Raw genomic sequence first — 12,630 nt, 5'->3', positions numbered from 1 at the left:
CACACACATCACAAAAATACATGGGTTGCACCTCTGGATAGATGGCAAAACATATAACAAAACTCATGTAGAGCTCAGGGGCATATCATGCACACAATAATCATGGCAAAAATGACAAATATCTAATTGGAGCAGCAGATCTGACAATTATCTCAAACAACACTCTTCCAACAGCATTTCGGGCATCAAGATGAACTCAAATGAAAATGATGCAATGAGATGAAATGATGTTCTCTCTGAGGCGAACATTTTGATATGCTATATGCCCAAAACGGAGCTACGGATGCAAAGTTACGGCATGAACAAGAAGGCAAAAATAATTAGGATTTCGGGGAGAAGTCAACCGTCCAAAAATCCTCAGATCCAGATCTGGCGCGGATTTCGAGGATCGCCACCGTTACTATTCACCGGAGAGAGCTGGGGCGGCCGGAGCAAGAGGGGGTTCGCCGGACGATGACCGGGGACGGCACCAGCGAAGGGCGAGGCGGCGGAGGGGCACCGGCGACGATGCGTGGCGGCGACACGACGCCCGGAGCACACCGGCTCGGCGGAGGAGGAGTGGGGCGCCGGCGAGCAGCGGACGGGCGCCGGGGGATCCGGCTCGGGGCGCGGGCACTGACGGGAGAAGTGCGCGGCGGCTGGGAACGGTGAGTTGCGGTGGAGGCACGCGGGCTCGGCGGCGCGGATCTGGCCCGGGGCGGCTCGCTCGGGCCGGCCGCGTGCTCCGAGGGCCCGGCCGCGCAGGAGGAGAGAGAGAGGGCAGCTCAAGGTGAGGTGGCGGCGTCCGGTTGGTAGGCGGCGGAGGCGGGGTGACGTGGCGCGACGCCACTGGCCGGAGCGAGGTGGAGGGCGGACATGTCCGGCGGCGGGGATTTTTGTCCGGTGGCGCGAGGTAGGGGAAGGCTAGGGTTAGACCGTAAATTTCGGAGGGGATCACTTATTTATAGGTAGAGGGAGCTAGGAGAGTCCAAATGAGGTGCGGTTTTCGGCCACGCAATCGTGATCGAACGATCGAGAGGATGGAAGGGTTTTTGGTGGGTTTTGGGCCACTTTGGAAGGGTGTTGGGCTGCAACACACACGAGGCCTTTTCGTTCCCTTGGTTAACCGTTGTAGTATCAAACGAAGTCCAAATGGCACGAAACTTGACAGGCGGTCTACCGGTAGTAAACCAAGGCCGCTTGACAAATCTCGTTCCAATCCGGAAATGCTTAACACCCGCACACGAAAGAAAGGTAGAAATGACCACCGGAGGAGAACGAAGCGCCGGAATGCAAAACGGACAACGAGGAAAATGCTCGGATGCATGAGACGAACATGTAAGCAAATGAAATGCACATGATGACATGATATGCAATGCATGACACGCAAGCAACGACAAGGCAACAACAGCGAATAAGTGGAGGACACCTGGCACATCGGTCTCGGGGCATTACAGCGATGCTGTAGGGACGGACCCAAGCATAGACGCCATGCCGGTCCTTAATCATGAGGCCTTCGAGGGTGGGTTTGCAAGGGCGTACCATGTTAATGGTGACAAAGTATCGGACAGACATGTGATAATCATAAAGCAACTCACGATCGAAGGGTAGAGCCAGTTCTAATAGATGCAAAAACGATACATGCCGCAGGGATGGACCCACGCGACTTGGGGATAATGCAACCCGAGGGGCACCCCCAACTGAACAAACCAAAAAGTGTCACCTGGCACTGTTGCTGAAGAGGTGTTGAGATAGCCGAAGACGCACGCTGCAGAAGTCGCTCCTCACGAGTCGACCAGGCCCTAAACCTCAGGAGGCTCTGGGGGCCCGGGGGGCTTGCGAGGAACCGTCGCCACCTCTGATAGGATCGCCCTGTGTTTTCCCTCCTGAGCCTCGCATGCGGCGCTGGTGCACAGCAGCCGTGTTCAGCAAGCCAAAAGGCATGCAAACATAGTTATGAGGTGTCCTCTCACACCGGCCAACGCGGGACGGCCAGAAGAGCTCCTAACACACGACCATGTTGAGCCCAAGGATGTTAACGAAGGCGCGTAGCTCGCTGTTCTCGCCAGGGTAGGGAGCTGCACCGAGTGGTGGGCGACGATCACCTCGCATAGCTCTTGCCTCCTGAAGCTCCTCAATCGCCTTGGTGATGAACTCCTGAGCACCTGGCGCGTCGTGCCTTGCAATTTCCTCTCGGAAGCGCGCGTTGAAGCACGCTTCCATGTGGTGCCCGAGCGGCTCCCTCGTGACGCTGACCAGGTCAGAGGCCCTCCGAAAGAGAGCCCCTGAGCCCCCTAGCCTGAGAGGGGTGCCGGGCGCGCCTTCCTATGCAAGAGGGGAAGGCGCCCCGTCAGTGGGTGCAGGGCTTGATGAAGCACCTCCGGACACTCCACCCTCCTGAGGTCCTTGGCGGAGCAGCTGCTTCTTCTTCTTGGGGACAGCCTTAGGAGGGTAGCTAGCGCCATCGAGATTTGGGTCCTCGACCGCTGCAACTTGGTAGGCACGCTCGAGAGAGCACACCGCGTCCTTCTCCTCACAGGCGACCGTAATGATGCCGCAGCTTCCTAGAATCTTGAGGACATGGTAGCCATGGTGGGTCACAGCCATGAACTTGGTTAGGGCCGAATAGTCGAGGATGGCGTTGTATGGGAGGTGAATGTGGGCAACGTCGAAGTCCATGAGGTCGGTACGGTAGTTGTCATGCTTGTCGAAGGTGACAGGGAGGCAGATCTGCCCTATCGGGGAGTGGAGCCGTCGGTCACTCCTGAGAAAGGCTTGGTCGGCTACAGCTGGTCATAGGGCACCTGGAGTCAGTCAAACGTCTTTACGGAGAGAACATTGAGCCCCGCACCGCCATCGATGAGTGTCCTTGTGACGAGCACATTGCTGATGGTAGGCGAGTAGAGCATTGGGAGGGCACCAGCAGTTGCCGCACACTTGAGCTGGTTGGAAGAGTTGAAGGTGATGGTGTACTTGGACCACCTGAGCGGACGCGTCGCCTCGAGCTTGGGGAGGGCTGCCTTCACCTCACACACGAACTGCTTGAAGATGCAATGGGAGGCTGGGGCCTAAGCGCTGCCTAGGATGCAAGCGATGGCACGAGGCACCTGGAAGCCCCCAGCCCCCTCGTCCAAGTGGTGGTTGACACGTCTCCAACGTATCTATAATTTATGAAGTATTCATGATGTTATTTTATCATTGTTGGGTGTTTTACAATCATTTTATAGCAACTTTATATCATTTTTTGGTACTAACCCATTGACCCAGTGCCCAGTGCGAGTTGTTGTTTTTTGCTTGTTTTTTACATTGTAGAAAATGAATATCAAACAGAGTCCAAACACCGTAGAACTTTTTGTGGATTTTTTGTGGGCAAGAAGAGTCCCGATGGGCCAAAGCAGCACCTGGGGGGTGCCCTGATGGGGGCACAACCCACCAGGGCATGCCAGGGCCCGCTGGCGTGCCCAGGTGGGTTGTGCCCACCTCGGTGTCCACCCGTACCCCTTCTTTGCACTATAAATTCCCAAATATTTCAAAACCCCTCGGGGTTAACCTAAATCATAAGTTCCGCCTCCACAGTGCTCCGTATCCACCAAAAACCAGTCTAGACCCGTTCCGGCACCCTGCCGGAGGGGGAATCATCTCCCGTGGCCATCTTCATCACCCCAGCGGCCACCACGATGAGGAGGGAGTAGTCCACCCTCGAGACTGAGGGTTTGTACCAGTAGCTATGTGTTTAATCTCCTCCTCTCTCTCGTGATCTATATCATGGGCTTTGTTAGTATAGTCGGATCATATGATGTTTCTCCCCTCTATACTCTTGTTGTGACGAATTGAATCTTTACCCTTTGAAGTTTTTTCATGTCGGATTGAATATTCAGATATGAGAACACATGATATATGTCTTGCTGTATGAATACTTGAGGTGAGAATTGGGGTATCTTATTGATTCACTTGATATATGTTATGGCATTCAACTCGCGGATTCTCACAGTGATATTGGGGTAATCTATGCATGGGGGTTGATGCATGTTTTTCTCCGATGGAAACTTCGGGGTCTCTTTATAGTTCTTTCTGTGGATTGAGTATTATTAATATTAATATGCTTTGGTGTTGAAAGGATCGATATAGTTGACTAGAGGGGGGTGAATAGGCAACTAACAATTTTTTAGCTTTTCTTTACCAATTTAAACTTTGCATCAAAGTAGGTTGTCTAGATATGCAACTAGGTGAGCAACCTATATGATGCAACAACAATAAGTAAACAAGCGAGCAAGGGAAGTAACACAAGATAAGCTTGCACGAGTAAAGGGATGAGATAACCAAGAGTGGAGTCGGTGGAGACGAGGATGTGTTACCGAAGATCCTTCCCCTTGAGAGGAATTACGTCTCCATTGGAGCGGTGTGGAGGCATAATGCTCCCCAAGAAGCCACTAGGGCCACCGTATTATCCTCACGCCCTCACACAATGCGAGATGCCATGATTCCACTATTGGTCACTACTAGGAAAACGCTTATACACAGTAGCCTAGTAGTAGCGCTGGAAAGAAATAAACACTGCTGCTACTAGTAACTCCATAGTAGTAGCACTGTGAAGCAGAAAAGTGCTACTACTATGTGGGACCAGACGAGGCCACCCACTGTTTTGTGTGTGTGTGTGGAGAGATTTGTGCTAGTGACATGCCCTCGAGTTGCTTATGTTTTGCCGAAATGTCGATTTATTTCCGTTTAGGTGAATTTTGAGCAAACTCATATGTCCTATTTTTAGGCAAAGTCATGCCAAAATTATATATATATATATGACTGTGAAGCATGCATTATTTATTTCATAACCCTTTTGCTTGTTATATCGTGTAGTTGGTCATGAAGGTGAGTGGATGGAAGGTGGAGCGGTACATGCAATCCGCGGTGATGGGACATGTATGCAAATAATCAGACTAGGATTAGATGTCCGTGTGCAAGATGCAAGGAAGGAGTCCTTTTGGACCCTTTTGATCGTGGCACTTTGAAGGCGCACCTTCTGATGAATGGTTTCATGGATGGCTATACTCAGTGGATAAGTGAAGAAGATGATGATGATGAGGACGTCCACATGGCAGGGGGTAACGACATGGGGCTAGTCGAAGAGATGACCGATCGAGAAGAAGACGATGGCGTCGGACATGTCAGCGAGGAAGAGTTCGGAAATGACGATGGCGGCGGAGAAGATTCCGGACACGGCGAAGAAGAGTCTGGACATGGTGAATTAGAGGCGGCGATTAAGCCGTAGTCTTCGACACTACTAAGTGCAGTCGTGCAGGACCCTCATGTTCAAGACCTCCTTCGCAAGAGTACGACTAGCGAGAGAGATGCCACTAGAGAGGAGGCAAGTTGGCGCAACTTGAAGTAGACTCAAGGACTCCATTGAATGACGGTGTCGATCCCGAGGTGATCCGCTTGAGTTTCACGCTCGAACTTCTAAATACGAAGGCCAAAAACAAATGGATAGAGAAAAGCCTCGATGAGCATTTGAAGTTTATACATAATAAAGTTATTCCCGCGGGGAACCTGTGTCCTACTAGTGTCGAGGAGGCCAAGAAAATTGTTTGCCCTTTTGATTTGCCGCACATAAGGTACCACACATGCATCATTTATCAGGGGGGGCACGAGGGAAAAACCAGTTGTCCAGTGTGCAATGCTTCTCAATACAAGAAGGTAGGAAAGAAAGCTCCTCGGAAAGTTGTATGATACTTTCCGATCACTCCTCATCTGTAGCGGTATTTCGTAGATCCTAAGGAAGCAAAGCTCATGTGCTGGCACGCGGAGAGAAGGAACCCCGATGATGGAGATGATCCAAGGCTGAGACACCTCATTGATGGTAGCCAGTGGAGAGCATTCAACACCGTATATAGATTTGCTGCAGAAGATCCAAGGAACATCATGCTTGGTGCGAGTACTGATGGCATGAATATGTTTGGAAACCAGAACACCAACCACAGCACATGGCCCGTGTTTGTATGTATGTACAACCTCCCCCCATGGAAGTGCATGAAGACAAAGTACATACACATGAGCATGCTGATTCAATGGCCGAAACAACTGAGAAATAGTATTAACTTGTATATGGGGCTTCTGCAAGAGGAGCTAGACACGTTATGGAAAACACCGGCAATGACATGGGACGCCAGCAAAGGAGAATATTTCCATATGAGAGCCGCGCTGATGACGATGGTGCACGACTATCTCAGTTAAGGGTACACCTCAGGCCAGGTGTGCCACGGATACTGCGGATGCACGAGGTGCGTGGATGATACAACGTCTCAGCAGCTTACGTCAACGAAACATGGTGGGTCCGGGAAAATCGTGTACATGGGGCATCGTAGATGGCTCAAGAAGGATGACTCGTGGAGAAAGCATGGAGATCTATTCGATGGGTTGGCTGAGCTTCGAGGACCTCCACGTAAGAGGAGCGGTGCCGAAATCGACGAGCTATTGAGAAACTGGGAACAATGCCCCGCGCCAGGAAAGATCAAAAATGCGCCGGAGCCGCTGCTGAAGGTATGGAAAACAAGGTCTATTTTTGGGACTTGGAGTACTGGCCCAATCATGACACACCTCATTGCCTTGATCCAATGCATATCACGAAGAATGCCCTTGAGAGCTTGCTTGGCACACAGATGAACATGCCAGAGAAGACCAAGGATGGGCCGAAGGCAAGGAAAGACTTGGAAGATTTGAAGATCAGGAAAGATCTCCACCGTAAAAAGTTGATGGAGGAGACGGAGACGGAGGAGGGGGAAGGGGCGAAAAAGTCAAAAGAAGGAGGAGAATTATTGCCCCCCTTCTTGCTTCACCTTAAGTGCGAAGGAGATCGATCAATTCATCAAGTCCCTTATGGGAATCAAAGTCAGTTCCGGTTACTGTGGGAAGATAAGCAGATTTCTAGACCCCAAGAAGAAAAGGTTCAGCAGGATGAAGTCTCATGACTGTCATGTCATGATGACGCAGATACTCCCGGTTGCCATTAGAGGGATAATGGAGAAGCACGTTCGTGACACGCTTACTGGTCTCTGCAACTTCTTCGACGTTATATCTCGAAAGTCCATAAGTGTGATGCAGCTCTGAAGGCTACAGGAAGAAATCGTTGTCATACTATGTGAGCTTGAGATGTACTTCCTGCCCGCATTCTTTGACGTCATGGTGCATCTGTGTCTCCACATCGTGGATGACATTATCGACCTCGGGCCGACATTCCTTCACAGCATGATGCCGTTCGAGAGGATGAATGGGGTCATCAAAGGATTCGTTCATAACATGACCCGTTCGGAAGGGAGCATCGTCCAGGGGTATCTGACGCGTGAGTGCATCTCCTTTTGCGATAATTATATAAGTGTCGGAGACCCTGTTGTTGGTTTGCCCATCAAGAAGCACGATGGGAAGCTCGAAGGAGATGGTCACTACAATGGCTGGAGGGAATTTCACGTGGACTATTCGGATAGATGGAACGACTTTGATAGGGCTAACTTAGTAGTGCTACAACACCTAGATGTGGTAGATGATTATGTGGCACAGCACAAAGAAACCATCGCAAAGAAGTACCGTGATAAGGGGATGCTCAAGACGGACGACGAAGTTACTGTAGAGCACAACGCCACTTTCTTACGCTGGTTTAAATAGCAAGTTCTTGAAAATCCCCCGGAAGAGGGCACTTTAGACGCATTGCTCGTACACACCTTAGCACATGGCCCCGCACACAAGCTCGTGACCTATCAGTCCTACGATATAATTGGGTACATGTTCTACACTGAGGCCAAAGACATGGACAGTGATTACCAAAACTCTGGGGTGACAATTAAATGCGTGACTCACGCCAACGACACAAGTGAGAGATTCTACGGAAGGGTCGAAGAGATCTAGGATCTTGACTATGATGGAATGCACGATGCGATGATGTTCCGTGTCAGATGGGCTAAGGACGTCGTAAGCGAAAACAAGTATTTCATCACCATGTCTATACCCGACGCGAAGAACACTCCCGTGAACTTTAACGTCATCGCCAAAAATGAGCCATGGGTACACGCTAAGCATGTGACACAATGCTTCTTCATAACCGACCCGGCCAATCCCAGCCGTGTTGTCGTGAGGAGATCCAAAAGGAGCATCGTCGGAATGGATGGAGTAGCCAACGAGGAAGACTACGACCAATTCGGCAACCTGATGAGGGAAGATGACGATGACGATGAAGCATACGTGAAAAGAAGAATCAATACTACATTACCTAAGAAAGATCATAATCCATGGCTCCGGAAAAGTCACAAGGAGGAGCTCAATTACTCAGGAAAGAACAAGAAAGGGAAGAAGCTCAATGTGAAACGTCGTCGACGCAGCTGATCAGAAACCTACATGTATATCTATGTATATATTTCGTGCACGCATTTAAGTAACCGTTATCGTTCAACTGATATGTTACCACCACATGCAAGGTTCCGGTGATATGCGCGCGGGGGGAGAGGGCCGGAGAAGCCGTCGTCGGGAGAAAAACAAAAAAACAAAAACGAAAGGGAGAAAGCAGTACAAAAGAAAAAGGAAAGTAAACAGAAAAGAAAAGGGAAATAATAAAAGAAAAGAAAACTAAAAACTAGAAAAGGAAAATAATAAAAAGAAAATAATAAAAACTGGAATAGTTAGCAGTAGCGCTTGATTGAGAACCAGCGCTATAGCTACTATAGCTATAGCGTAGCTACAGCGCTTTGTTCCAGAAAAGCGCTACTACTATGTGCCATTAGCAGTAGCGCTTGATTGAGAACCAGCGCTATAGCTACTATAGCTATAGCGGTTTATTCTAGAAAAGCTCTACTACTATGTGCCATTAGCAGTTGTGCTGCTTTACAACGCAGTGCTATAGCTATAGCTAAGTTAGCTATAGAGATGGGTTGTAAAGCAGCGCTACTGCTATTTTGAGTTAACCTCAAATTTGGCCAACCGCCAAGTCCCAATTCTCTGATGAGGACATCAATACCATTGTTACACCCACAACCCCTGCTGCTATATATACTAGACCAATTACTAGAGCTCGCGCACGCCAATTGAATTATCAGGTGATGTCACATCCCTAGCTTCTGGTAATGCTCTAGGCTAGCTTCATGTGTGCATCATGTCTATATTCCGAAAGTTGAAATGAGGAATTTGAAAGCCTCAGAAATCATTTTAATAAAAGGGCAAGAAACCCTAAAATTGCAATCAGTAAATCCAAAATGCCCTAGAAATAGCTCTGGCAATTTTGGCAAGAGTTATAAATCAAACCAAACTTTTGGAACATTTCTAAGGGATTATTTGGGCTCTGATTTTAAATCAATATTCTATTTGAATTTGGAGTAATATTCATAATATATAATGAATATATTTTCAAATGTCGTGAGACATTTTATGTATATGAGGAGTAGACCTTAAGTGACATAAAATTATCCAGGGGAGTTTTAGCACTGTTTTCAAATTTGTTTGAATTTGAATTCAGTGGCAATTAAACAAAACAAAACAAAAAAACAGAAACAAAAGAAAAACGAAAGCCCACCGGGCCTCTTACCCGCACCTACCTGGTCCAGCCCACCTACCCCCACCGCGTCATCTTCCTCCTGCTAGTAGGAGCAGGTGCGTGTCGACGCACGCGCAGCTACGGCCACCTCCTAGTTCGCACTGGAGGCCCGTCCTTCTCCCTGGTCCTGCGTTTGGAGACGCCTAGAGACCCCCTGACCTCTCTCTCTCCCTCACCCGCAACCTCTCCCCTCCCCTGGCTCTCTCTCTCACCGGCCGAGCGCCACCATCGCTGCCCCTCGCTGCCCTCGTGGCCACAGCCCACCCCTTGCCTCCCTAGCCGTCCAACCGCTCCGCCAAGATGTCACAGGCCTATCCATCGAAGCAAGCGAGCTCGGGACACGCTGCTCTGTCGCCATCGTCTTCGTCTTCAACGTCGGCCACCGGAGGGAGCCGCCATCGATCTATCGCCTGCCGGTCGTCCCTGAGCTCTTTGAGCCCTAGTTCTACTCCCTGTGAGGCCGCCGTCGTTTCCCCTCTCTCCTATCTGTTAATTTCGTTCCCTAGACCCGATCCCCATCGACGCCGTACTCCGGCCGCCGCCCAACTCGCCGTCCCCATCGTTGCACGCCACCCCAGCGCCGCCCGAGGCAACTAACGGACGCGCCTCATTGCGCCGCTTCCAACGCGCCCAGCCGCACGACCTCTCGTGGCCGGAGTTGGCCGGACGAGCAACCTCGCCGTGCTCTGTTTACGCCGGTGGTTATAACGCCGATGATGATGACGTGGACGCGTCATTAGCGGCTAATTGAACCACTAACTAACCCCCCTGGCTCGCTGACATGCGGGCCCCGCTGCCTAACTAACCAGCTGACACAAATAGATTAAGATTAATCTAAAAGCAGTGGCCCCACGCGTCACGGTTGACCTCGCTGATGTGGCCGTTGACCGGACCCACCTGTTTGTGACACTAAATGTCACTTGGTCACTGGCCAGTGGGTCCCACTGGTCAGGTTTGACCTGGACCGTGCCCCGTTGACCTGCTGACGTCATTACGATGTCATGCTGACGCAGTAATTAATTTCTGTTTTAAAACAATTCAGGAAATTCTAGAAAATGACTTAAAGTTCAAAAAAATCATAGAAATTAAACCGTAACTCCAAATGAAATAATTTACATATGAAAAATTATCAGAAAAATTTAAGGAATCTGTTTATGGCATTTTCATGCATGTTAGAACAACTTATGGCTGCTGTTTAGGCCAATTCACATAAATAGAATTTAAACTCTCACATATGGAGTTTGAATTTGAACCTAGGGTTCAAACCAACTCCATTTAACACGTTGCTATATGCATTAGCTCAAACCACAGCATATTGACATGTCATGATCATGCATCATATGGTGCATTGCATTGATTGTGTTTCTTTCTCTGTTGCCGGTATTTGTTCTCGCTCGATAGACGTTGTACCGACGCTGTGATCGTTGACACTGATGAAGACCCAATGATATCTTCAGAAGTGCCAGGCAAGCAAAACCCCCTTTTCATTCCGATACAATCCCACTGTCTTGCTTTGGCTCTCTTTTACTGCATTAGGACAACAACGATTCATCTGTTAGTTGCTGCGTTAGTTGAACCCCTTATCCTCTGCATGACCTGTCATTGCCACAGTAAATAGATGAAACCCACTAGCATGAGTAGGAGTTGTTTGAGCCCTGATGTGCCTACTCATTCATGCTTGTTGTCATGCCTGCTATTGCCTAGAGTTGTGTCGGGTCTGATTCATCAGGGATGAATCGGAGGTGTGTGTGAACATGTCCTACTGTGTGTGAGCTAAGTGTGTGAACACGATTTGGTAAAGGTAGCGGTGAGAGGCCATGTAGGAGTACATGGTGGTTTGTCTCATTGCAGCCGTCCTCAAGAACTGAGTTCTGTGTCTGTGATCCATGAACAGTTACTACCACTCATTGGGATCCTTAATTGACCCTCTCGGCTTCTTAATCACCCTAGTACTTTGTCCAGGAGTTGCAACGAGTTTCTGGTGTTTGTAGGTTAAGTGTTGGCGGCCGTGCGTAGCCCTGACCCTAGGGGTGGGCTATGTTGCGGTAGATACACCGTGGCACGGTGTACCGGGCGCCCGTTTGGTGTCTGGGGAACCCTGTTCATATCGTTCGGGGCCGTATGTGGAAACCTTGGCCGGACTCCCTGCGGATGGAACCTGAATAGGCGATAAACATGGACTAGAGACTTAGGTGTTTAGGTAGGCCGTGGCCGACACCCTCGTTGGGCTTCCGCTTGAAGGTTGCCGAGTACATGTCATGTAAACGACGGTAAGCGGTGGGAGCGTGTGTGAAGAAGTACACCCCTGCAGGGTTATCATTATCTATTCGAATAGACGGATTCCTCGGATATGGAAACATGGACCCCTTGCATAGTTCATAGACAAGTGAAAGTGGTTACTCTAAAACTCGCAAGATAAGTGTGAGTGCTATGGATGGCGTTCTCGCAGGGAGACGGGAGCGGATCCATAGTGGTGTATTGATATGGTGAATTTGTGGACTCGTGTGCGCCACCTCAAACGAGTTACTTGCAGTCATAGTTCAAGTTAGCCACTGAGTCAAAGCTGGCTTGCTGCAGTTAAACTCGACCACCCCCTTTGTTCATACCGATGCATATGTAGATAGTTCTGATGTAAGTCTTGCTTGGTACATTTGTACTCACGTTTGCTTATTTTATGTTTTGCAGAGAGACTTCAGTCTCGATAGTAGTTCCGCTTGGACTTCGACGTTTAGCTTGTTACCTCAGCTACGATCTTGTACCCTTGGGAGGGTCTGGTAGATAGTCAGGCTCCTCGGCCTTCTTCATTTTTAGTTGTCTGTACTCAGACAAGTTAAGCTTCCGCATGTGCTTTGACTTGTATGCTCTGAATGTTGGGTCATGAGACCCATGTTTGTAATATCTCGCTCCTCGGAGCCTAATGAATAAATACTTGAGTCATAGAATTATGTTGTGATGCCATGTTGTATTTACACATATCGAGCATATTGTGTGTATGATTGAAATGCTTCGTATGTGTGGGATCCGACAACCTAGTTGTTTATCCTTGGTAGCCTCTCTTATGGGGAAATGTAGTCTTGTGCTTC

Source organism: Triticum urartu, chromosome 3 (genome assembly GCF_003073215.2).
Source record: "Triticum urartu cultivar G1812 chromosome 3, Tu2.1, whole genome shotgun sequence".
In the NCBI taxonomy this organism is placed as follows: domain Eukaryota; kingdom Viridiplantae; phylum Streptophyta; class Magnoliopsida; order Poales; family Poaceae; genus Triticum; species Triticum urartu.
Note: the sequence above shows the minus strand (reverse complement) of the source record.